This window comes from Pleurodeles waltl, chromosome 1_2, assembly GCF_031143425.1.
Source record: "Pleurodeles waltl isolate 20211129_DDA chromosome 1_2, aPleWal1.hap1.20221129, whole genome shotgun sequence".
Taxonomy (NCBI): Eukaryota; Metazoa; Chordata; class Amphibia; order Caudata; family Salamandridae; genus Pleurodeles; species Pleurodeles waltl.
Genome location: NC_090437.1, coordinates 337,020,016 through 337,047,862, shown reverse-complemented (window position 1 = coordinate 337,047,862; position 27,847 = coordinate 337,020,016).

The following is a 27,847-nucleotide window of genomic DNA, read 5'->3' as shown; positions in this document are numbered from 1 at the left end:
AAATGATGTAGCTCCTCACGTATTTCATCAGGGCAGACAACACTCTGGATAACACCTTCGAAAACATGGGCTGAGACATCCCAGAAGCAATTCCCACTGTTGTCTGAAATGACCCACTTGCCAAGAAATGGAGTACTGACAGGACCTGCACCAGAGGGGGAATCCCTGTGGGTTGGCGGATGGGGGACATCAGGTCGGGCTCCAGCTGGGCACACAGTTCATGTATAGTGGCACGGTCAAGCCGGTAGGTCAGGATAATGTGGCGTTCTTCCATTGTCGACAGGTCCACCAGCGGTCGGTACACGCGAGGATTCATCCGTCTCCTCGCCAAACCCAGCGGACGGTGCCTAGGAAGGACAACATGGAGCACAGAGTCAAGCAACCCACAGGTACGTACTCACAGCTTGCACAGTAAACGATTCTCTATGCAGTGAATGGCGTGTCTGAGTGGCTATGCAAGGCCTAGGCCTGTGTGACGCAGTTGAAATTGAGCCATGTGGACCCTCGAAATGGCGGCTGCCTGACCTGTGAAGTGTGACAATGGGATGTGAGGTCAATGCGCTGGCGTGGCACACCGCGGCGGTCGGCGGTCGAAGACCGCGGCGCGAAGCCGCATTGGTTAACATTGAAGCCTATGGGTTTCAGGAGCCAATGGCGAAGGGCGCCGGCGGTGGCGGTACGCACCGCCGCGGTACGCACCGCCGCGGACGTGACCGCCATTTTCTATCTACTTATCCACTTGCGACTTGAACTTTCACAGGAGAGGACCTATACTGCAAGTGTTGCTGTGACCTCGGTCTGGAAGGGACAATGGCTGCTGCGACTGGGGAAAGGGCCCCTGCCTTCACTGGAGAGGAGTTGGAGAAACTTGTGGATGGGGTCCTCCCCCAGTATGCGCTACTCTACGGTCCTCCAGACCAACAAGTGAGTTTAATTCAATATGGATTTGGGGCCACTGGCTGGCTTGGGGGCCTGGCGGGGGGCCTGGCGGGGATGGGGGGCATGTTGGGCCTGGCGGGGGGCCTGGCGGGGGGCCTGGCGGGGATGGGGGGCATGTTGGGCCTGGCGGGGGGCCTGGCGGGGGGCCTGGCGGGGATGGGGGGCATGTTGGGCCTGGCGGGGGCCTGGCGGGGATGGGGGGGCATGTTGGGCCTGGCGGGGGGCCTGGCGGGGGGCCTGGCGGGGATGGGGGGCATGTTGGGCCTGGCGGGGGGCCTGGCGGGGATGGGGGGCATGTTGGGCCTGGCGGGGGGCCTGGCGGGGATGGGGGGCGTTGGGCCACTGGCAACGAAAATGCAGACAAACTTGAACGTGGTATTTCTCCCTCCCTGTACGTGTCACATAGGTCCGCCCCCATGAGAAGATCGGGATTTGGCGTGCCATCGCCAAGGAAGTCCGGACCCTGGGGGTCCACCATCGACGGGGCACCCACTGCCGCAAGAGGTGGGAGGACATCCGCCGCGGGACCAAGAAGACCGCCGAGTCTCTGCTGGGGATGGCCTCCCAACGTAGGCGGGGTGCCTGCCGTCAACTGACCCCCCTGATGTTCCGGATCCTGGCGGTGGCCTACCCTGATTTGGATGGGCGCGTGAGGGCAGCACAGCAGACACAAGGGGGTGAGTACAAGCATTATCTACTCTGTTGTTGCGCAGTGGAGGTGTCTGGGTGGGGGAGGAGGGCTGTGGGTCCCCCTAGGCCAGGGCGATATCTGTAGGCTGGGCACCCCCGTAAGCCCCTGTGTCCCCAGCCACCACCCGCAGTAGTATGTCAGTACAGCCATCCCTGGGCCGTGTCATCCATGGGTGCAGTTGTCAACTCTAGGCGTGTAGGGCATGTTCCACGGAATGCGTAGGGGACCCCAAGTGCGCAACTTAGTGCAGGGGGCATCTGTGTCTGTCATGTCCGCTAACTGTACCGGTGATCCATGTACTCAAAATCTCTTTATTTCTCTCTCCCCCCCCCTTTTTGTTTGTCTTTCTGTGCTTGTGTGCATCAGCATCATCAGGCGGAGGAGAAGTGGCATCGGGGCAGGAGGGAGCTGCATCTCACATGGCCCAGGAGGGCCATGCCACAGAGTCTGACTGGACCAGTGAGACGGAGGGCGAGGGGAGCTCCACAACGGGGACGACTGGACCCTGCAGCGACACAGACACGTCCTCGGAAGGGAGCTCCCTTGCGGGGGTGGCACCATCCGTGCCCCCCGCCATTACAGGTACAGCCGCCACCCAGCGCACCATCTCCGCCCTCCCAGCAGCCCCTCAGCGTTCGCCCCGTGCCCGCTCTGCCAGGAAGCTGGGCATCTCCTTCGCCCCAGGCACCTCAGGCCCTGCCCCTGTTACCCCCGCTGCCCTCAGTGAGGAGGTCATTGACCTCCTCCGAACGCTCATTGTTGGGCAGACTACCCTTTTGAATGCCATCCAGGGGGTGGAGAGGGAGGTTCATCGCAGCAATGCGTACCTGGAGGGCATTCATTCGGGTCAGGCTGCCCATCAGCGATCGTTCCAGGCTCTGGCCTCAGCACTGACGGCAGCCATTGTCCCTGTCTCCTGCCTCCCTCTACTAACTCCCTCCTCCCAGTCTCCTGTTCCTCTGCTTGTCCCACCCACACCATCAGACCAGCCTGCACACACCTCAACACCCAAGAGCAGCTCATCCAAACATAAGCACCACAGATCACGCAGACATTCACACAAGCAACATTCCGATGCAGACATGCCAACAGTCACTACCACCTCTGTGACCCCCACCTCCTCGTCTCCCTCCTCCCTCCCTGTGACGTCTACACTCACACCTTCATTCACCTCACCATCAGCCAGTGTTTCCATCACCAGCATACCCTCCACTACAGTCCGCACACGTGCAGTCACCACCCCCACTGCCATTTACACGTCCCCTGTGTCCTCTCCCACTGTGTCACCCCCTCTTCCACACAACACAAACGCAGCCACCCACCCACCCAACAGCCATCCACCTCACGACAGCCTCCCGCTCCTGCACCTGCACCCAAAGACAGCAAACTTGTCTCGCCTACAACCACATCCTCTCCCTCCACTCCCATACCCACTGTACCTACCACTCTCCATTGTCCCAAGAAAATCTATCTCTCTACTGCTACCTTCTTTCCTGACCCTGAGCCCCCCCCTCCTTCTCGTCGGGGTAAAAAGAGCACCTCAGCCACCACCAGCCCTGCAGCCCCCTTGACAAGGGTGCAGGGGTATTGGAGCCCACCAGCCCGCAGGTCTGGATCTTCGCCCAGCAGCAAGGGGACAGCCAGCCCACCCCCTGGGAAGAGGAGCAGAAGGCGGAAGGGCCGCCGCCGGAGCCCGGATTCGATATCCCCCCAGGACACTAGCCAGCCACCGTCAACAGCCACAGCTCCAAAGGGAGGAAAGGGCCACAGACTCCCGACTAAGGAGGGCAAGGGCAGCAAGGCGGAGAAGTCAGGCAGCAGGCCTGCTGCCCATGGAGGACCCGTCACAGCTGCCCAGGAGGAGCCCGCAACCCCCATAGCCGCTGCCCCGGGAGGAACCGGCACAGCTGCCCCGGGAGAGCCCACCACCCCCATAGCCGCTGCCCAGGGAGGACCCAGCCCAGCTGGCCAGGAGGGCCCCACCACCCACAGCCCAGGTGGGCATTGAAGGAGCACCATCCCCGCTGCCCAGGAGGGCACCACCAGGCAATGAGCAGTTGGCCATAGAATGGCCGCCGTCTCCAGCACCGCTCCGCTGGGGACCGCCGTCTCAAGAACCGCTGAACTGGGCCCTTCAAGGCAAGAACCGCTGAACTGGGCCCTTCAAGGCAAGAACCGCTGAACTGGGCCCTTCAAGGCAAGAACCGCTGAACTGGGCCCCGCCGTCTCCAGCACCGCTCCGCTGGGGACCGCCGTCTCAAGAACCGCTGAACTGGGCCCTTCAAGGCAAGAACCGCTGAACTGGGCCCCGCCGTCTCCAGCACCGCTCCGCTGGGGACCGCCGTCTCAAGAACCGCTGAACTGGGCCCTTCAAGGCAAGAACCGCTGAACTGGGCCCTTCAAGGCAAGAACCGCTGAACTGGGCCCCGCCGTCTCCAGCACCGCTCCGCTGGGGACCGCCGTCTCAAGAACCGCTGAACTGGGCCCTTCAAGGCAAGAACCGCTGAACTGGGCCCCGCCGTCTCCAGCACCGCTCCGCTGGGGACCGCCGTCTCAAGAACCGCTGAACTGGGCCCTTCAAGGCAAGAACCGCTGAACTGGGCCCCGCCGTCTCCAGCACCGCTCCGCTGGGGACCGCTGTCTCAAGAACCGCTGAACTGGGCCCTTCAAGGCAAGAACCGCTGAACTGGGCCCTTCCAGGCAGGAACCGCTGGCCCTTTGGCAGACGTGGCAGGGCAGGATCTGTCTCGGGCAGGGCTGCAGGATGTCCTCTGGCCAACATGCCTCCTCCAGTGGCAGTGGAGTCTGTTATGGCCACCCACTGTATGGACTGTGGCTTTGCTCTCCCCAGGATGGCCCAGTGGGCAGGCCACCCACTGTATGGACTGTTTGGACTGTGGCTTTGCTCTCCCCAGGATGGCCCAGTGGGCAGGCCACCCACTGTATGGACTGTTTGGACTGTGGCTTTGCTCTCCCCAGGATGGGCCAGTGGTCATGGAGTCCCCTCGTGGATCTGGCGTCGTGTACTCAAGTGGCTGAGGTGCCCCCCCTTCCCTTCCCCCTGAGGTGCCTGTCCTTTTTTCTTTCTGATGCCCCTGCAGTGTTCTCTCCGTGGAGTTCTTGTCGTGGGACTGGGCCTTGCCCCTTTGCTCAGGACCCCTGTGGTCCACGGACAGTGGTTGGACTACATTTAGTAGCTGTATATATTTTGTACATAGTTTATTTATTTATTTGGATTACTGCTGTCCATTTTTCAATATATCTGCCCGTTTGAGATCTCTTCTTTTGGTCTTTGCATTATTTCGGAAGGGGGGGGTTTGTGGGTTGTGACAGTGATCTGTGGGAATGCATTGATGTGTGTGTTGTAGTGGGTGTGGGTGGGTGGGTGTGTGCCGGTAATCTTTTCCCTCCCCTGTGTCGTAGGTGCAGTACTCACCGATGTCTTCCGCGCCGCCGGGCGTGCTCCTGGTACAGGAGCAGGTATAGGAGTGCGGGGATGACCTGCAACTCGGGTTCCATACTGCCGGAATCTCGCATGGAGTATGTGGAGGTGAGCGTTTTCCCGTTCGTAGTCTGTTTCCGCCGTGTTTTTATCGGCGGTGCTCCCGCCCCGGAAAAGGTGGCGGATTGGTGGGTCGTGATAGGGTGGGCGGTACATTGTCTGCCGCCTGGCTGTTGGCGGGGACCGCCGCGCTGTTTGTTTGTTCCGCCGTGGCGGGCGGAGTGTTAATGCGGCGGGCTGTGTTGGCGGTTCCCGCCAGGGTCAGAATTGCATATTTTGGACCGCCGGCCTGTTGGCGGGTTGGCCGCCGCTTTATCACCGACCGCCAGGGTCAGAATGAGGGCCTATGTATTGATTGCTAAATGTAATCTTAGCACAGACTATGTATTGATTGCTAAATTTAATTTTAGCAATGGCCCATCTTCCCTGCCTGTCCTGCGCAGACCCCATTAACTTTATACTACATCCTTTTCTAATAATAATTGTCACCCCCCCAGTTATGCTTTTCTGTTCTGTTACTGCCAAATCCAGGACCAATCTTACCTTTTTAAACATCCCTATACAGTCTGATTTTGTGAGGTGTGCCTCTTGTAGAACTACTATCTGAGCTCCACACTCCTTAAGATACTCCAGGACCCACCCCTGCTTCATACTCCTACATAGCCCAATAACATTCCATGTAATGAGGCCTGTCTTGGAGTCCCTCATGGTCATATCCATCCTAAATTAGTAAAAATTAAGTAAATGGGGACTATTCTTTTAATTTTCTCCCCTGATGCTCCCCATCCCGTGCCCCTCCAGCGCCCTCCCCTAAGGAGTCCTCCATCTTCCAAGATGGTATCTCTGGTTGCCCGTTCGAGGCCCTTCTACCACCGGATTCACCATATACCCCAAATCACACGCTCCCTTTTTTATTATTTCCAATATTACAACTTTCTTTATAGTCTTCGTCCCCTTATGATGCCTAGTAACATGGAAGAAAAGTATGTATGAGGTATAAATGACATAGGGAGTGTATGATGAAACAAATGCTGAGGTAAGGAAAATAAGGATTTTTAACTTGTGCAATGTGAAATGGTTATCAATGCTATATCAATAAAGTCAAAGAAATAAAATGTGGTAAGAATAATCAAACGTGTTCTATATATTTTTATGCTTGGCTGAGCCATTAACATAGCATCACAGTCCATAACAAAAAGAAGATATGGTTGCCAAGGTTTTTTCGAGATTGCTTGGCATACTCTGATAGGTACAACAGACCTGGTGGAAATGGATGAGACACCTTTGGAAGTTATAACTTTGGATGTTGCCAGGGCATTTGACCAGGTTAATTGGTCATTGCTTTGGGAGTGCCTGTACAGATCTGGTTTGCGAGAGAGGGTGAAAGGCTAATTCAGGCCAGCTATGGGGCACCAAAGACAAGAATCCTTGTTAATGAATCCCTGTCAGATAATGCATTGATACAAAGGGGTTTGCGTCAGTGGTGTCCATTCTCCCTCTTGGTATTTAACTTATATTTTGAACCTTTTGTGCAATTGATCAAAGAAGATGCTTTCATCCTGCCATTCAGATTTAGAGATTATGAACAGATAATTGCCCTGTATGCTGATGGTATTGTTATATAAAAATCAGATTCACGGAGAGCTAAGTGGCCAGTAGAGAAATTGGCAAGAGAGTTTGGGGCCATCATGGGATTAACTGAATGACGATAAAAAAGAGCTTATGGAATGGAATATCCCTGTAGAGCATTCCTGTATTTTGAAAAAAAAAGTAGGATTAGGTACTTGGGAGTACAAATTGTAGTGAATCCTAGTTTGTTTTAATGGGATACAGGAGTTATTTTAGCATGCGGCTTGCAGACTCATGCCCCCGTCACCCAGTGACTTTTACCCTTCTTTGCTTGCTCTGTTTTAGCGCATTTATTTAATTAATTCTTTTAAGAGGCTGCCTTGTTTTGACTTAGGCCCATGTTTTGATTTGCATTATCAGTGCCACTGCGCTAAGGCATCAAGATCAGGCAACAAATACAAACAAACTGTAGGTGTTCACTTTAGGTACTTTCCCTCTTCATGCTGTCGAGGAAATTGTTTATACTAATTACCATCCCAAGCATGCCTTGTTATCTATTGTTTGGGAACAAACCTACATCAAGGGTCCAAGAAGATCTGTATAAATACTCCTCACTTTATCAGATAGTCAGAGGGATTCCGACCAGATGCCATCGCTGCAATCGATGCGGCACGTCCCCTTGACACTGACCAAGTCTTCGTGTTCCTGCGGAGTCTTGGCTAGAGACCTCATTCCAAGATAACGAGGGTTGGGGGCTCTTCTCATCGACATGGCATTGGCAGATTGAGGTTAAACATACCTAGATCTCTTCTAGGTTAGGGGTTAGGCCTACATACTAGGGTATCAGGACATATCACACACTTCATGATTATTTCATGATATTGCAAGATGGTGGGGCTTTGTATTAATGACTCTTGTTTTTACCATTTTATTTCTTGCACTGTTCATTATTATCTTAATCATTGCAGCCCATGCAACTTATCGCAGATTGCAGTATTATTAAAATAAAACCTATTGAAACTCTCCTGCATCTTCTTCATTGCCTTTGTGTGATTGAGACATGTTGTTAATGTGAGAAAGGGGTAATCTCTGTTTAACCACAACACTCCCTGAGATGTCACACTTTTGAATCCATGCGTAAAGGCTACCACAAATCACCTTTGACTGTTTTGGGTTTTTGGTGAGGTACTGCTTGTGAGCCAGAAGGGTTGGGCGAACAGTCGTGTTTTGTTGTAGGATTGGCATAATTGCCTACAAACATAAGTACTGTCATCCTTAAACCAGCAGTCTTGCCTAGAGCAAGAGTCCAACTACGACAAGATAATGCAGGACTTAAAAGATATCCCACGAGAGAACTTGATGAAGGTCACAAGGGAAATTGAGGCCACATTAAGGAGATGGAATAACTTACCATTTACAATCTAAAACAGGCTAAACATGGTCAAGATGACAATCCTCCCTAAGATTACATTTCTTGTTGATACTATCCCCCTGGAATTTGATATGAAGCAGTTTGCAGGGGTGCAAGGTAAGCTTTTGAGCTTTGTTTGAGCATGTAATGGTATCAGATTGTCCTGGATAAACTGAGGAGATTAGAGAAATGGGGATTACAACTACCAGATCTATTAAAGTATTGTAGGCTTTTCAATTTAAGAATTGCTGGGTGTTATTTGAGTATCTGGACGAACAACTAGAAGGCAGCTATGAAGGTGCATGTTGATAGCGGAGGATGATAGAGCTCTTCTGTACAAATGTGGTCATCCTAAGTATTTTAAGAAGGTCCGGCTCAAAACCTTGAGATCTAGCGCAGAACTGTGGTATTGATTAAGAATGAAGTGGGGGGTCCACTATTACAGTGAGAGATCACCTGTGTGGGATTCCCCACAGCACTCCTGAATTTATGAGAAGTCAGATCTGCAAAATATTGAGGCAAGTGGGGGTCTAAAAGTTGGGAGATCTCATATAGGGGGCTACTTTGACTTCATATGGCAATCTGAGTAGACTGACCAATGGGGAAATGGAGAAATGTCATTATGTGCAACTTTTACCCTGAGTTAAAACAAAAAAAGTGTACACCAAGATATGCTGGATTAATGGAAGTTATACACAAGGAGGCACTTCTGAAAAAGAAGAGGTGGCAAGAAGGTATGAAGCAATTTGCAACATGGAAAAAACAGTAATGGAAGCTCAATATTTAATTTAGGGGTGGTGTTTGCCGAATCAAGACCTTGGAAAACTGTGACAAGTATCTTTGAAAATTCTGTACTGTTCAGTAAAGGCTACCTCCCTTAAAAGAAAGCATTTATTTACATTAAACCAGTTGTGCTGGATGCCTAAGATGTTACAGGCCATTCCAACAAGGGCCCTTCCTCACATTAATGGCCTTTTGTCCCTGTCCTGGGTGCACGTTTACCCCTCATGGAATGCTATTGTAATGCTAATTAATGATTGGCAGAGGTTGGGGAGCAAAATGTAGATTTTTGCTTCCAGGTACTTCAAGCAGGGCAAAGATAGAACAATGGTAACTTTTTAAAAAGTTACTTTTAAGTATTATCTAGAAAAAAAAATCTAGCTTCAGCATTGAGTTTTATTTTTGCCAATTAGTAAAAAATAGCTGTTCAATTACTTTCTAGCTAGTCCCATTCCTGAGATACAATATTACTGTTTAAGTATTAGTATTAGTGTTTGATTAGTATTTAATATCCCAGTGCTTCCCTATGGAACAGTCAACCTTGCTACAGTGAGGGGCTCGTCACTGTAAGGACATGTTTAACAGTAAACTTTTACATGTCCTATTTTTGAATACTATGTACCCTGCCTTATGGGCAATAAAGCCTACTTAGAGGTGACATACATTTTTAAAGGAATGTTATTTTAACAGGTCCAAATTGGAGGCCTGCAATAATCTTTATATTATCATTGTAGTGGATGGCATAATGGGTGCTGCAATCTACCTGTGACATTTAAGTTACAGGCACTGGGTACAACCTAGCACAACATACTAGGGACCTATAGGTAAGTTAAGTATGCAAATCAGGAGTATACCAATCTTACCATATTGAAAGGAGGGGCACAAGTACTTTACCACTGCTTAGCAGGAGTAAAGTACACAGAGTTCTATAGCTAGCAAAAATGGGCTGAGTCAGAGACCTCTTAAGTCACTCTTGTGCTTGGGAAGGAGTATAAATCTAATGCCCGGAGTTTTTTGGGCAGCCATGGAAACCTTGCAAAAATGCATTTCAGTGATCATCTGGTCCATACAGCACCAGTATTTCTTACGTTTCCCACTACAGCACTCCACTATGTAACAGAACTGGGCTGCATACTAGTAGCTACTTATGTTGGGCAGCTCCAGACAAACCTTCTCTATGGGTCGATATATAATTTTTGATACCAACTTAGGTCTCTTCTTCATCTAGATGAAGTTGTTAATCATCATCTGTATATTGTGTAAGGTCCCCCTGGTTGGTTGTAGAGACAGCGTCTGCAATATATGTAGGAACCTGAGTGGTGACATCATCTTGGTCACTTCTAGCTGTCCTAACCATGACAGCCTCTCCATATGCCACCTTCAGTGGTCTTGCCAGGTCAGGGTAGTTATTGTGTACTGTCTTGGACATAGTAGAAGCCAGTATTACACCCAGGTATTGAATGTTGCTCTAGCCTACTAGATAGGGAATCTTTGTTTCATGTTTTCCTTTAGTGCTGCTGGTAGGGAGAGGCTGAGTTTTTGTGACGTCCTTAGATTTATCTTAAAGCCTGAATCCTGCCCATACAGTTTTAAGGCCTCCCCTTCCACGAGTACAAAGCATTCCGGGTCTGATATCATCAAGACATCATCTGCATACCTGCACATTTTATTCTCAGTGCAGCCAATTGTATGTACAGGGGTTTCATATAAAATGTAAATAGTAGGGGCAAAGGGGGCTAACCCCTGCTTCATACCACTGTGCACCCTAGTTGTGGCATAGAAGCTCAGATTCTAGCTTGAGGATCCTTATAGTTACTAAAACCCCTGAATAGAAACCTGGCATCAAACCCATTTGGAATATGTTTCTTTAAGGATCGTCCAATGGACCATGTCAAATATTTCTTGGCATTGATCGAAAGTAAAATTGCCAATCTATTAGTTAGTTTTATATTGTTAATTATATGTAAAATGTGTTTTTATTACCTGAGCAAGCTCCACCTGGGACGAAACCTTCCTAGTCGGGGTTGATAAGACTCTTCTTCTGAATGTCCAATCTATTAGCCAGAATCCACACGAGTAGCTTGGCATTTACATTTAATAAGGAAATCGGCCAAGAGGATATCCCTAATTGAGAGTCCTTGATTGGTTTAGGTAAGACCTTAATAGAGGACTCTTGCACAGATGGAATTATTGCCACCAGGTCGCCTATCATGTTGAAGAAGCACACAAAGTAGGGTGCCAGTTTGTGACAGAAACTTTTATAAAACATGAGAGACTATCCATTGAGGCCCGTCGATTTCTGCAAATCTAGCTGTGCAATAACAGCGGTACACTCCTCTATTTCGACTGACTTTTCTAGACTGTCTGCCTGTGAGTTTTTCAGCTTAGGTAGATGGACATTTCTCAGGGAATTATCCGTGAAATCTTTCTGGACATTCTCTGCCATGTATAGAGTTTTGTTGAAGTCGTGAAAGGTTTGTTTGATTTATATATCTGAGGTGGTTAGCTCCCCTGTACTAAACAATGGTAGAAATGTGCACCTTCGGTATCTTGCCCCAGAGATTACAGGCAGAGCCAGTTCTAGGCTTCCTGGGGTCCGGGGCAGAAAGGGAATGTGTGAGGCCCCTCTAATTTGCATAACATTTGAAATCACAGGCAATGACATCAAAGGAAATGCCATCAATCGACTATGGATTGGACGCGTTGACCACAGGTGGGGGGCCAGGACTACATTCTCCAGCGTTACACACTGCAGGAGGGCCACCACGATATCTTCGCATCTCGAGGCGCTATAAAGAGATTTCCTGGGTGCCACGGAGCGGGACGTGTTGACGACAGGCCAGGACTACATGCCCCAGTGTTACACGCGGCATGAGGGTCGCAGGAGGTCCGGAATGCATGCCTGGGCAAAGAGCGGGCCAAGAGTGGGCCCGTCTACGCTCGTCAATGGACGGACGAGGTTATGCTGGGCCCTCTTTCGGGGAGTTGGACCCGGGCACCAGACTTAGATTGGTGTAAGTGTATGTGCACGGCTTGCCACGGAAGACTCCACGGAGGCCGTGGGTAAGAACCTGCTCCCCCCATATGTTAGTGTATGTGCTGTTTGCCTGCAAGGTGTGGGTCATGCACTTGGTGTTGTGAATAGTCTTATTTGCCAAGTACTCCTGGCAGAAGAGGTGTTTACAGCTAATTACGAGTTCTCTTGTGCCACCTTATTGACGGGTATTGCAAGATGTGACGGTGGTTGAGACCATCCCTGTGTATTTATCCCTTCAAAGACCTTATTCCCTTGGGGGTTGTAAAGGGTTTGCTGCTTAGTTGCTGCTGTCAGTTGTGAGTTGATGGGAAAGCGCAAGGCTAATGGCTATTGTCTTGGGGGGGTGGGAGGAAGGGGGCTAGTCTGCTGCCTCTAAACCTCAAAGTCTCATATTTTGACTTTTTTGTCATCGGCGGTGGGGGTGCTAGAAAAAGAAATTAACATTGTGGAGGACGAACTGGTGCATCATTGGAGGACTGTGTAAACGGTAAATTACGGGCTTGTGTTGATAGTCTCTAAACCAAAATGTAACTCTAGATTAAGGGTTTATTAACACCCCTAGAATTACGATGCAAAAATATTGAGCGAGATGTACTGGGTGTGAACAAAGCATCCTTATCGATAGATGTACACTCTTGTTTGCCAGCATTAGCGAAGGTACCAGGGAAGAGGGAGATATACCTAATAAAAAGGGTAACTCCAGGACCATCGGTTTATCCACGCCTGGATAGTGTAGTGAAAGTGATGTGGGATAAACACCCTCCACCCCCCGCAGCGCGGGATGCCTGAGTGTGGAGCCAGGGACTCGCTGTCCCACAATTAATCCCTGCAAGAAGGAGGGGTTGCCTTCTGCATTGTTCCCGCGCCACGCGCTGATAAGCGCACCCCACCCAACAAGGTGCCAGTCACCTGGATACTATAGCGGAGTGTGGAGCCAGGGACTCGTATTCCCACAATTCATCCCTGCAAGGAGGAGCGGCTGCCGCTGGCCCAGGCAAAGGCCGGGCCAAGAGTGGGCCCGTCTTTGTCCGTCATTGACCGTAGGAGACTGGGCTGGGCCCCTCCATTATACTTTTTACTTTTGGTGTCATTCTTGCCCCTGGATAAGCAGCAACGTGGTATATGCTTGATGAGTCCGCTTGTGCTCTCTTGACTGTTGTGTAGCTTTTGGTGTAATAAAGGGCATCTGAGTCAGTCATGGGTAAATGCAAACTACAAGGAGAAAATGAAGTTGCTACCAAGCATTGACAGGGCACCAGTTTAGACTCAATTTTAGCCCATGTAGTGGGGGTCATTGCGAAAGAAATTGACATTGGCAGAGCCGCGAGTGTCCTTGGATGCCGGAGATACTGATATAAAACCATCTCATTCCCCCCCAGCCCAGCAGAATGTACGGTCACACCTTGAGTTTGTGATTGAGCCCACAGCCATCAGTACTGTGTCTGGCCAACAGGAGCTTCTCAGGGAGATTGTGAGCGGGTTGCAGGAAACATCCACTAGTACATGGGTACTCGCAAACATTTTCTCATGGGCCACAAAGTTTGGTTTGTGATGTGACCGAGGGCCGCATTGATGCTAGCAGGGTGGAGGGCGTTGGCGCGGAGGGTGGTGGAGGTGTGCAGTATGGTGGTGTAGGAGAAGTCAATCAATCAATCAATCAATCAAAGGCATTTGTATAGCGCACTGCTCACCCGGAGGGTCTCAAGGCGCTGGGGGGGGGGGGAAACGCTACTGCTCGAACAGCCAGGTCTTGAGTTGCTTCCTGAAGGCGAGATGGTCTTGCGTTGTCCGGAGGTGGATGGGGAGGGAGTTCCATGTCTTGGCTGCCAGGTAGGAGAAGGATCTTCCTCCGGCGGTGGCTCTGCGGATGCGGGGGACGGTGGCGAGAGCGAGGCTGGCGGAGCGGAGCTGGCGGGTGGGCTTGTGGAAGGTCAGGCGGCTGTTGAGGAACTTGGGGCCCAGGTCGTGGAGGGCCTTGTGTGCGTGGGTGAGGAGTCGGAACGTGATTCTTTTGTTGACGGGGAGCCAGTGCAGGTCTCTCAGGTGTTAGGAGATGTGGCTGTGTCGGGGGATGTCCAGGATGAGTCGTGCTGAGGCGTTCTGGATCCGTTGGAGTTTCTTCTGGAGTTTGGCGGCGGTGCCGGCGTAGAGGGCGTTCCCGTAGTCCAGCCGACTGGTGACGAGGGCCTGGGTGACCGTCTTCCTGGTCTCGGTGGGGATCCACCGGAAGATCTTTCGAAGCATGCGCAGGGTGTTGAAGCATGAAGATGAGACGGCGTTGACTTGTCTGGTCATCGAGAGGGAGGAGTCCAGGATGAAGCCTAGGTTGCGAGCGTGGTCCGTTGGCTTGGGGGTGGCTCCCAGGGCGGGGGGCCACCAGGAGTCGTCCCAGGCGGATGGTGATGATCCCAGGATGAGGACCTCCGTCTTGTCTGAGTTCAGTTTCAGGCGGCTGTTCTTCATCCATTCGGCGACGTCTTTCATCCCTTCGTGTAGGCTGGCTCTGGCGGCGTCCGGGTCGCTGGTGAGGGAGAGGATCAGCTGGGTGTCGTCGGCGTAGGTGATGATCTTGAGGTTGTGTTGACGTGCGATGGTTGCGAGGGGGCTCATATAGACGTTGAAGAGGGTGGGGCTGAGCGATGACCCTTGTGGAACTCCGCAGATGACTTCGGTGGCCGCTGACCGGAACGGGGGGAGGCGGACTCTCTGGGTTCTTCCGGCGAGGAATGAGGCGATCCACTCCAGGGCCTTCCCCTGGATGCCGGTGTTGTTCAGGCGCTGTACCAGGGTGCGGTGGCAGACAGTGTCGAACGCTGCGGAGAGGTCCAGGAGGATGAGGGCCGCAGTTTCCCCATTGTCCATTAGGGATCTGATGTCGTCTGTGGCTGCGATGAGGGCGGTCTCCGTGCTGTGGTTGGCTCGGAAGCCGGATTGCGAGTGGTCGAGGGATCCGTTGGTCTCGAGGAAGGCAGCTAGCTGTCTGTTGACGGTCTTCTCGATGACTTTGGCAGGAAACGGGAGGAGCGAGATGGGGCGGTAGTTCTTGAGGTCGGAGGGGTCTGCAGTTGGTTTCTTCAGCAGGGCACTGATCTCGGCGTGTTTCCAGCACTCCGGGAAGGTGGCGGTGTTGAAGGAGGCGTTGACGATGTCACGGAGGTGGGGTGCGATGATGTGGTCAGCCGTGTTGAAGATGTGGTGTGGGCAGGGGTCCGTAGGGGATCCGGAGTGGATGGTGTTCATTGTGCGTGTTGTGTCTTCGGTGCTGACTGGGGTCCAGGTGCGGAGGGTGGCGGTGGGGGGCATCGGTTCGGTGGTGGGGTTTGTGGTTGGTGGGCCGAAGCTGTTGTGAATGTTGGCGATCTTGTTGTGGAAGAAGGCTGCGAGGGAGTCGCAGAGGTCTTGCGAGGGAGTGATGTCATTGTTTCCGGCGTCGGGGTTGGAGAGCTCTTTGACGATGCTGAAGAGTTCCTTGCTGTTGTAGGTGTTGTTGTCCAGTCGTTCCTTGAAGGCTGTCTTCTTTGTGGCGCGGATCAGTTGGTGGTGTTTGCGGGTGGCGTGTTTGAGGGCCGTCATGTTGTCTGTGGTCTGGTTGGTGCGCCAGGTGTTCTCCAGGGAGCGGCAGTTCTTCTTGGAGGTGATGAGCTCGTCGGTGAACCAGGAGGCTTTCTTGCTGCTGCGTCTGCTGGGGGGGTTCTTCTTCAGTGGTGCGAGGGCGTCTGCGCAGTTGGTGATCCACTGTGTGAGGTTGTTGGCGGCTTCGTTGGGGTCCGTTGAGCTGGTGGGGGGGTTCTGGCTGAGGAAGGTGGTGAGCTGGTCGCCGGTGATCTTGTTCCAGCTCCTGCGGGGGGTTTGTTGAGGGTGGTGGTGGGTCGTCGTTTTACTGAAGCTGAAGTGGACGCAGCTGTGGTCAGTCCACTGGAGATTGGTGGAGTGGCTGAAGGTGACATATTTGCTGGATGAGAAGACTGGGTCAAGCGTGTGGCCGGCGTGGTGTGTAGGGGTGGTTACCAGTTGCTTGAGTCCGAGGTTGGCCAGGTTGTCCAGTAGAGCAGTGGTGTTGCGGTCCTTGTCGTCCTCCAGGTGGAAGTTGAGGTCCCCCAGGAGGATGTAGTCGGTGGAATTGATGGCGTGGGGGCTGACGAAGTCTGTGATGTCTTCGCTGAACTGTGTGCGTGGTCCCGGTGGTCTGTAGATGAGGGTGCCTCTGAGCGTGGTCTTGGGGTTGGTGTGTATCTGGAAGTGGAGGTGTTCGGCGGAGGTGAAGGTGTCATCAGAGTTGGTCGTGATGCGGATGGTGTTCTTGTGGATGATGGCGATGCCTCCTCCTGTCTGGTTGACGCGGTCCCTCCTGGTGATTTTGTAGCCTTCTGGGACGGCGATGGCGACGTCGGGTGCTGAGGAGGCGTTCATCCAGGTTTCTGTCAGGAAGGCGATGTCTGGTGCTGTCGAGTCGAGGAGGTTCCAGAGTTCGACGGCATGCCTGTGAACGGAGCGGGTGTTGAGCAGGATGCACATCAGGTGTTTGTTGCTGGGGCTCGGTTTAGTAGGTGCAGTGTTGGGTCGTAGGCTGGTGAAGCGGCAGGTCAGGCAGGTGAAGGGTCCGTGGGTGCGTCTCGGGGTGGCTCGGTAGCAGGCGGTGTTTCGGCCGGCGTTGAGTGCGTGGAGGGTTCTGGCATCGTAGCTGTGCAGGGTGTGCTGGCGAGGGCGAGGACCAGGGGGTCTGGCGCTGGGCGCGGTCCAGGCGCGGACGGGCGCAGACGGGCTTACCTTTGGCGCACCTTCGGCGCTCAGTCGGAGCTCCCGCTGCGCGCGTCCGCTGCGCGGTCGCTCTGGGGGCGTCATAAGTAAGGAGCCGGGAGGGAGGAGCAGCTGGGTGGCGGGAGCGGTCCGGCGAATGGAATCACAGGGGGGCGGGGCCGCAGGGAGGCAGCGGCGGGAAATCCCAGGAGCAGCGAGCGAGCGAAGGAATCTGCAGGCAGGAGGCGGCAAAGGCAGGCAGGAGCGGCAGCAGTGAGTGGGGCGACCAAGCCCTGTGGAGGGCTGAGCGGTCACACTCTGTGGTCCCCTACGGTCCCCTTAAGTAAGGAGCCGGGAGGGAGGAGCAGCTGGGTGGCGGGAGCGGTCCGGCGAATGGAATCACAGGGGGGCGGGGCCGCAGGGAGGCAGCGGCGGGAAATCCCAGGAGCAGCGAGCGAGCGAAGGAATCTGCAGGCAGGAGGCGGCAAAGGCAGGCAGGAGCGGCAGCAGTGAGTGGGGCGACCAAGCCCTGTGGAGGGCTGAGCGGTCACACTCTGTGGTCCCCTACGGTCCCCTTAAGTAAGGAGCCGGGAGGGAGGAGCAGCTGGGTGGCGGGAGCGGTCCGGCGAATGGAATCACAGGGGGGCGGGGCCGCAGGGAGGCAGCGGCGGGAAATCCCAGGAGCAGCGAGCGAGCGAAGGAATCTGCAGGCAGGAGGCGGCAAAGGCAGGCAGGAGCGGCAGCAGTGAGTGGGGCGACCAAGCCCTGTGGAGGGCTGAGCGGTCACACTCTGTGGTCCCCTACGGTCCCCTTAAGTAAGGAGCCGGGAGGGAGGAGCAGCTGGGTGGCGGGAGCGGTCCGGCGAATGGAATCACAGGGGGGCGGGGCCGCAGGGAGGCAGCGGCGGGAAATCGCAGGAGCAGCGAGCGAGCGAAGGAATCTGCAGGCAGGAGGCGGCAAAGGCAGGCAGGAGCGGCAGCAGTGAGTGGGGCGACCAAGCCCTGTGGAGGGCTGAGCGGTCACACTCTGTGGTCCCCTACGGTCCCCTTAAGTAAGGAGCCGGGAGGGAGGAGCAGCTGGGTGGCGGGAGCGGTCCGGCGAATGGAATCACAGGGGGGCGGGGCCGCAGGGAGGCAGCGGCGGGAAATCCCAGGAGCAGCGAGCGAGCGAAGGAATCTGCAGGCAGGAGGCGGCAAAGGCAGGCAGGAGCGGCAGCAGTGAGTGGGGCGACCAAGCCCTGTGGAGGGCTGAGCGGTCACCGAAGTGAAGCATATACATCTAGTGGCTGAAATGCATAATGTGAAACCAGAAAACCTGCTATGAATCCTGGCTTTCCCTCTTTACCAAAATGTGTGATCCTAGACAATTCTTTTATTTCACTTTCCCTACTTTTTCTTCATTAGTTCATATAAGGGAATCTCAAAATACATGACTTCAGGATGTGGGCTGTACAAGACCTTCTCCTGTGTTTGATTTAATAAATTATAATAATGTTCATGTGTAATAGGAACCCAGGCCACCCAAAGAGTGAATATGAAAACCAACTTGCCTATTAGTTCAGTGTTGGCATTGTTTTCAAGGGGGGGGGGATGAATGTTTCTGGATTTATGTTTGAAAACCATCACTTAAAAAGAAAATGCTTCTCCATGCACTGATATAATCTGATATACTATGTTGAAACGACTCTGCATGTTAATTATAAACAGTTTTTGATTTTTGAAGAGCCCTTATTATATTCTTACAATTTTGGTGTAGCATGTCTTTAAAAATAAAGGTGTTCCTTCAGGCGCTGGATAACGTAGTTTCTTACTTTCTTTGCCTCTGATAAACATTTAAATAAAGGCTTGCCTTTTATTTAACATATTTTTAATCATTGTGCAGAGCTGAGTAAACAACAGCCCAGTTCTGCTGTTGAGCAGGGGGCCGCATGTAAAGGTCAGGAGGGCCGCATGCGGCCCCCGGGCCGTACTTTGAGTATCACTGCTTAGTACCTACTGTGCCCCAGCTGTTAAAAGAAAGCTTCAATCTAAGTGTGCCACTAATGTAAGGCCTGCAACTTGTTCCTATACGTGCCATGTCCACTTACCAAGATCCTGCACCAATGTGGGAAGTGCCATTTTTAGATTGGGAACAGATAATGGGCAAATTCAAAGTTGTGCTTGTTCAGAGCATGGCACTATTGGTGAAAAGGCTGTGTAAGTTAGAAACCTCCATTCTATCATTGTTAAAAATGCCCCCTAGTGTATCTGCCACCCCCGAAGCTGCTGCGGAACAGTCAGGCTCTTTGGGATTATCTGGGACTGCTGACACTGTTTGTCATACTTATATCAACATACCTTCCGTGGCCAATGTCTTTCAAGGTATTGTACAGCAGCCTCTTCAGCTGGTCCCTGGAGGACATGTGGAAACGTGCTCAATTAGCTCACCAGGGGGCACGGGGCGAGTTGGGGGTGGGGGGGGGGGGTAAAGGGTTGGAGGGAACCAGTAGCAAGGGTAACGGGCTGCCACACCTTAACCTACCACCAAAATGTAGTCCCTATGTTACTGTCATGACGAGGGTCCCACAATATCCTTTCTCCTCTATGGAGTCCACGGAAACCTTGAAAAACAAAGTTTGTCAATGGCTGTGTACCAATTTTGATTTTTATGTTAATTAATATATTGATATCCTGTTTGTGAGAAAGGTGAGGTGGGTAGGCCCCGTTGTTAAGTCTTCTAACAGGGAGTGTGTAAGCACCTGATTGCCAGTTCAACTCAGTGTCACCCCACGGGTCCTGGTATAATCATCAGGCACCTTGTTTTTTTTTATAGGCACTTACAGCCATGTAATAACACAGCAGGGCATGTGCGTGGGCTTTGCGGGGGTCGTCCAACAAGCTCTTCCTACATCCAACAGGTTCTTTCCCCCTGTCAGGTCTGGATGTCAGTGACTGAATGCGAGTTGTTGTGACTCCTTGTCTGTCTTCCCACAGGGTTAGGAGGCCTTCAGGTATATTTGAGGATGTGACCTGTTTAGATAACAATATCACAAGGTTTCTTAGCTGGAACGTAGCAGGTACTAAGGCTGAACAATCGGATCCGGAGTGGGTAAGGTTTGTTACCCAGTTTGATGTAGTCTTGCTGCTGGGGACCTGGGCACAGGAGCACTTTGCCCTGGATGGATACACATTTTTTGCTGTACTAGCCCTTCCTTCTCATGGTTCACAAGCCCGAGAAGGTCTTGCTACCTTTGTTCCGACTTTAAACTTTTGGTAACTTCCTTTCCTTTAAGGCACAATGGAATCCAAATTTTGTGGGTTGTTATTGCCAAGGAGCTTCATTTTTTTTTTTTGTCAATTTTTATAATGCTGGTGCGAGGTAGGATGTCAGATCGAAACGTTGTTTAACGCATTCAGTCCTGGAGTCAAGGTCACTCTCCAAACCTAAATCTTTTAATGTGTTGTTGGGGGGATTTTAATGGTAAAATGGACCTTAACTGTATCATCCCAAACCCTTTTTTGGTTGAAGATACTCCATTTTGCTCCCTGTCATCAGATGCTAGAGGGAGACAGCTCTTCCAGGCTGCTGGAACACTTGTCCTGTCTAAAGCTTTGGTGAGGGGGTGATCTCCGGCGGCCAATGACCAACTTTTATTGGGTGGGGGCAGAGGATCAGTTATTGATTATGTTTTTGTTACTAGGTTCCTAGATAGTAAACTTGGATTTATTATAGTCCATGAAACTTGTTTGGGGCGAACACAATCCTATTGAAGTTAGGTTGGCTATAGCAGGGGGTGGTCAGGCTGACCCTTTGCTAGGATTAAAGGACCTGGCTATTAAAGATCTGGGCAATAGAGTTAAATGGCGCCATATTTCTATCCTCGCCTTGTTGGAGGCCATTATTATCTCCAGTTTCTCAGTGATTATGGAGACTTTGTTGAACCCAGGAACCTCAGCTAGCAGCATCTTAGAGGCCTCTCGATTGTTTATTATTTCTGTTAACTCTATTATGTTTGAGCAGTCTGGAACTAGTATACCTCCCAAGAGGGGATGGGTTGATTAGAAATTGTACAGCTGCACAAAAAACAATTGCATGATGCCCTTCACGCCATCCCCAGAGACCCACAGGCTATCTCTTTGGCCAGAGCTGCTTATAAGAAAGCTATGAGGGCTAGGAAAATGTCCCTGAAAGAGGATCTGTGTGAGCGCCTTATATCTACCTTCTGTTTTAGGTATAACAAGGGTTTCTGGGAAATTGTAAATAGCAAACAGTCTACCTTATGCCTCAATTATGACATTGGTTCTAAAATTACACCCTTTCAGTGGGCGGCACATTTCACCTCTGTATATGCTTTAGGAAAGAGTAGTGGCTCGCCTGATACTCTGGTGGTATGCCCTTACCTAGTATTTGGTTTGAGCTAGAGGAAGTTCATTCAGCCATTTTGGCTAGTCTCTCTAATAAATCACCTGGGCCAGACAGTGTCCCTATGGACCTCTATAAGGCAGGTATAATACTTTTAACTAATATTTGTAATGCCATCTCAGTAGTAAATATTCCCATTTTGTGGAAGTCAGCAGTAATTGTCCCAGTTTTTAAAAAGGGCAACAGGCATGACAGGGCATGTTACAGACCTACTTCTTTACTTGATTCCATGGTCAAAATTGGGGGGTCTGTCATCCTGTAATGTATAGACGACTGGGTGCAAACTAATAAGATCTTATGACAAGCCCAAAATGGGTTCAGGGAAGGGAGAGGCACTATGGAGCAATGCCTTAACCTGATAATTGGTAAATACGTGGTTGCCACAAAGAGAGCGCTTAACCTGACATTTGTGTGCCTGAGCTGTGCCTTTGACCAGGTTATCAAGTCCAAATTATGGGGTGTATTGTCCTACCTTGGTTTGCCGCAGCCACTCCACTGGTGGATGTTTTGCAGGCCCTCTATAGTGATGTTAATGCGTGTGTCAGATACAGGCAGAGAGGTGAATGTACAGATTCTTTCATTATTCCCAGGGGGGGTTCGGCAGGGACGTGTATTAGTGTCCATTCTTTTTCTTCTTTACATTAATGGACTAAGTTACTTCTTGATAGAGAATGGGAGAGATGTCTAGGGTAAAATTGTCACCTGTACAATCCCTATTGTATGCCGACAATGCTGTCCTCCTTTCCCATACACCTAAGCGCTCAAGCTCTTGGTTGATCTATTTATTGAGTTCATGGACAACTAGATACCAACACTGAAAAAACAGATTACATGGTATGTGGGAAACGCTCTGTTAAGCCAAGACCTATTACCATTGAGGGGAAGTCCATTGCAAGAGTGGCCACTTTCCCTCATTTAGGGGTAACTTTTGACCATCTTAACACTTGGGCTCCCTGCCCTGTGAACCAATGTTTACGGTTTGATCAAGCCCGTGCCTCCCTTTTTAGATTTGCCACCACAGTAGGCAGAAAACCCGCTGAGCCCCTTTTGAAAATCTATAAAATGAAGTGCTGACCCGTGCTGATGTAGGGTGCTGCAATATGAGGGAATAGGGACTGTTCTGGAATTCAGCAGGAGAACCGCTTTTGCAGGAGGTTGCTAGGTGTGGGTCCTGCCGCTGCTTCCCATTTTGTGCATGAAGAGTTGGGCCTGGATTATGCTGAGGATCATGCTATTGTTGCTCCATTGCTTCTGCAGGTTGGTGTATGGTGTGGAGAGTTCACAACATTTAATAGGGCTGTGATCGAGGACTGGTGGGGTTGCAACAATGGCCATAGAATCCCCTGGCTTAGCCACGTCAAGAGCATGGCCGGGACCCTGAGCTTGCCTGAATTGTTTTCCACCGTGTGCCTGCTTAGCAAAGGGGTTGGCAAAAGGGCCAAGGAATTATTTTTTTCCTATGCAAGGGAGAGAAGAGAGAAAATTATTTTGGAAAGGCCAGTTTTGTCAGTACTCCCACTTTTGAAAACGTAATTTGGCCTTGAACCTTAACTCACCTGGATTAGACGCCATTGGGAGAGATTGCTCCTTACGAGCTATCTCCTGAGCTCTATCCGTTCACATCTCTGTTTTCCAGCTGGACAGTATGCTCCATCGTAATCTTCATCTTCCCCACCCGTCTTTGCTGTCCATTTTCAAGGCAAGGGGCTTTTACCAAAACAGACCAGCACTTCTTCACCTGCAATTGTTGGACAACCAAGTAGTGGCCTACGCCGTTTGCTCTTGTTTAAAAAGCTCCTTATTTTGGAATAATGTTACGAATTCTTAACTATTTCAACCAGGCTCATATGGCTGAACATGTGCTTGCATTGGCAGGGTCTTCTAGAGCCAACAGCTCTTCCAGAATTCAGGTACTTCCCTTGGGCTTTTTTTAGGGTTGAGCCTGCGTAGCATGCGCTTGTGCATTCGTTTTGCTAGCGAGACGCCTTAGGGATAAGGGCTCGGAGCCCCATCCACGTGACGTCAGTGGCTTTCATTGGTTCGTGGGCTTGCCGGTTATAATCTGCTTGATTTCATTAGTGGAAGGCCTTTTCCGGTGGTTAGACCTCCTCGAGAGCATCGAGCAAGTACAGAAAATATGCGAGGCTCGCTGTTTTCCATTCGGTTTGTGGACTACTTTTTCTCTATTTTCACAACGCAATCTTGCTTGGCAGAAGTCGAGCTCTTTGCATAAATCAACCCTGTTATACAGTTAATTGCACTTTTTCCGGTTACGTACATGGTTTATGTCGCAAGCACCAAGACACTTCGGGATTCAAGCGCTTTGGAAAACTGCTACTTGCTGAATGAGATACTACATTTACCACGGATAGTTCCGACATGTTAACTTTTGGATAGGACTCTTTCAATATCTATCCATATAAAGTAAAGATAACATCTTAATGTCGAAAGGAGTTTGTTTACACTGTAGCTTGACTCTGAATATGCCTGTGCCGTGGACTAAGACTATTGTAACGTTTAGTAATGTTCCACTGAAACATCTCTTTTATAAAATGAGTAGCTTCGAAATGTCATGAGGTTCACAATATCAGCACTAGATGGCATCCAGAGATTTCCTATTCTGGTTGTGGCGTCAAAATGAAATCATTCATTTAATCAAAATCTTATTTCATGTTTTTTCTTTTGGCAAAGGTAACCATGTCCTGGGCAAGTCCAAGTTTTCTCACACTCCAGATGAATGATGGGGAATAAAAACATCACATTTAAAAAGCATGCTCTTAAATTTAACTAAAATGTTTTCAACAAGCCTTTATCAGAAACATAGTAAAATGTGTATTATTCAGTCATCGTGTCAGTGTAAATAAATTCATATTTAATGTCACAGTTTTTATATTTGAAAATACTTAAATTTTGAACGTTTCCCCCTTTTAGGGTCGTCTTTTGTTCGCAGCGCGACCCCGCTTGGCAGAAGTCGAGCGCTTTGCATAACATCGACCTTGTCACATAGTTAATTGAACTTTTGTCGGTTACGTAGATAATTGCACTTTTGCCGATAGGTTTTACTACGAGTGAACTGTAGCAGCGCGATCACGCTGTGTTTTTTTTTTTCATTCAATATGGCAAGAAAAATCCGGATGGGAGTTTACAACTGCTAATAGCTGGAACTTGGAGAAATGCGAGACCCTATTGCATTGCAAATGCTTGTTTTGTTTTTGTTTTATAGACCTATTTCAGCTTGTTTTTTCCTCTGAACCCACGATGGGCCTCTCTGAAACAGATGCATCCACATGCAGCCTATCTCCTACCAGGTGAAATGTCATAATAGGTTTACCCCTTTGAGTTTGATGACTGTGATTGACATGAGACCCATAGCAGCAGATACTTTGGGATTCTTAGTGCCTCTTTGTGGTTTAAGCCCCCAATACCATTGGGTGGAAGCTCTCTCCTGGGGGTCAAAGGATGACATATGCATGATTATGTGGAATACTGCCTGGGTCTATACCAAATTTAAGGTAGATAACTTGATTCAGTTTGCCTTCAAGAGACTTGGGAATGTTTGAATTAATTTAATTTAGAAGGCTTTAAAACATACTTTACCCCAGCTATTCATTCAGCCACAGGTAGGGCCAAAGGGGGTATGATTATTTTTGTTTCCTTCGCAATAAATGGGCACATAAGAGAGCTAAATTCGGCAGTACCTACTTTACAAGCTCTCAAGATTACATTGTCAGACTCTTTGGGTATTGTCTTGTTAGTGGCTACATCCAGTGTTGATAGTTCATTTGATCACTTGTATCAACTATATTATAGCCTCTGATTTCTAATTTTAATATCATTTGTCAACCTTTCAGTGACCCTTTAACATTGGCAATGAGGGGCCCTAATTCATCTGTAAATAATAATTTACCTAATCACACATTTCCCCCAGATACAGAGTCAGGGGAGACACTGAGGTGGTCGTTGGTGGAGCCTGAACCCTTTGTGGAATCCATATTTTACAACTGTGTGAAGGAATTAGCTCGTCTAGATTTCTCCTCCCCAGAACGTGCCTTTTTATGGCCATCGCAGAGAAGGCAAGAGCCCTTCTGTCGGTAGCCAGTATTAAATCCCCAAATCAGGCCCAAAAACTGCTTGATCCTTGTTGCTCAAGAATTTAACATAACTTAAAACAGGGCCCTAAAAACGTACCCCAGAGAAAGGGTATATGTGACTAAGTATCAGAGCGTTTATAAAGATGAGCTAAAAAGTAAGGGGGTCTTAAGGAAAATGGCCTGGAAGGAGTTGGTCCAATCCAGTATAGGGGAAAAAAAAAAAAAAGTGCTGCCCTTTGGCATATTTTCAATTAGCCCTGCTTAGCACAGAAGAACGCTCCATCTTTATGCAATCATATCCCAGCCAGGAATGGGGCCCAACATCTTTGCAATATAGACTGCGTACAACCTCTGAAAACACGCATTTGCAATGCAACGGGTCTTGCATTTCGCAGAGTTAGAGCTATTAGCAGCTGTGAACTCCCAACCTGACTTTTCTTTGCTCATTTAGTGCGCTGCTAAAAAATAGAAACAGTCTCAGGGTCGATGTCATGCAAAGTGCTCAACTTCTGCCAAGCAAGATCGCGCTGTGAAGAAAAAAAAAAAAGTAGTCCACAAACCGGACGGAAAACAGCGACCCTCGTATGTTTTCAGTACTTGGTCGCTACGCTCAAGGGCAGCTAACCACCAGAAAAGGAACGACGTATGCATGGCTTCCACTAATGAAAGCAAGCAGATTTTAACAAGCATTTGCAATGCAACAGGTCTCACGTTTGCTCGTGTTAGAGCTGATTGCGTTGTAAACTCCTAACCCGACTTTTCACCTATCGGCAAAAGTGCATTTATGTACGTAACCTGAAACAGTGCAATTAACTATGTAAAGCGCTTGATTTCTGCCAAGCGAAATCGCGCCAGTAAATTAGAGAAAAAGTAGTCCACGAGCCAGACAGAAAACAGCAAGCCTCGCATGTTTTCTGTACTTGGTCGATGCGCTCGAGGAGGGCTAGCCACCGGAAAAGGCATGACTTATGCATGCCTTCAAATAATGAAAGCAAGCATATTTTATTAGGCAAGCCCACGAACCAATGAAAAACACTGACGTGACGTCGACAGGGCTCCAAGCCATTTTCTAAACCCTAAAGCATCTCACTGCGATACGCATACAATGCAGGCTCGACCCTAAAAAGCAAGCCCACGAATCAATTAAAGACACTGATGTGACATGGGCCAGGCTCCGAACCCTTTTCTAACTACTACAGCGCCTCGCTATCGCAGGCAGACACCATCTACCCACGTCTACCCTCAACTCCTGTTCTGCAGACCTCGAAAATGTTCTTCCATCAATAAGCATGTTATGCAGGCCTCCAACAGGGTGACCACCCGTTCGTAATTTACACTATCCATAAATTAGCGTGCTTGTCCACTGTCAGTGTCTCATGTTTAAACAGACAGCATTGGTCTGTAATTTTAGCATTTCTGCTAAAAGAAAGGGTAACCAGGACACTTAAGGTTCTGCAGCCTAATGTCACACCATTTGGTTGAGCAGAAAGCCAGGATTAATTCCTAGATTTCTGGTTTAAATTTGAAAATCAGGCATTAAATGGCATTTATTTGCATCTCGAAACATTAATGGTTTGATTTTAACTCTTAGTTGAGAAGAATGTGGGTGGAAGGAAGGCAGAATCCACATGAAAGCCCGGATTGTTTTGGGCTCGATGTTACACATGGACCTTTAGCTGAGCCAGAGCCTGTATTTCCCCTTCACATATTATTTTGTTACACCTTGTACATCTAATTATTTTAGAGATTCTGCAATGAGTAGTTAATTTAATGGGGGAATCACTTCAAAACACATTGTGTGCTCTAACTTATTTAGATATTGGAAAAGTTTTAAGTCGTTTGTTAGTTTCCTAAAACAGTGTGCCCAGAAGAGTTGTGCGAGTCCTGAAAGTGCTCCTACATCATTTTTCTAGACAGTAGAACTAAAAATAAAGACGCACAGAAAGTGTGCGGAGTGCTTTTATGTACGGATGTATAAAGTGCATTTCGGCCATAGGCCGATGGAGGTCTAACCAAGGGTCAGTACGCAACGAAGCTCGTCGCCAGCTGTTATGGCAAGCTGAAAGTGCTGCGGAAGGTCCACCTTCTTCCAGTCAGACAAGTAGCCGGGCGGGCCCTGGCGTTAGCCCGGCTTAACTACGGTAATGCCCGGTTCTTAGGCTCTCTTATTTCACCAGGAAGCTGCAGACAGTACAAAACGCTGCTGCATACTTACTATGAATATTGCAAAGCGTATGCCAGGTCGTGAGAGACTGGATCCCAGTGGAACATGTACAGTTCAAGACCCTATGCATTATGGTAATGCTAAAAATCCATCACTTAATACACCCATAACATGGCCACCAATGCGGTATAGCTCGAGTCTAAGCTACTAAAACCAATCTGGAGTAAGAAGTATGGTATATAGGATGGATATTCTATTTAAATAAGCATTTCAACCAGCACTTGAAAGTCACCGTTTGCTTATTCTTCACATTGTACTTCCACCCTAGAGTACATCGAATGAAGCACTCCACATCAGTCCATGTTTAACAAAAAGGTTGCCGTTTATATCAGTGGTCAAACCTTCATTAGTGTCCAGGTTGGATTCTTTCTAAAGCTTTAAATATGTACAATTACATATAAATGTGCATTCAATAGTTAAGTACTATACAGACCAAATAAACCTATTTTGAACTGTACTTGTTAG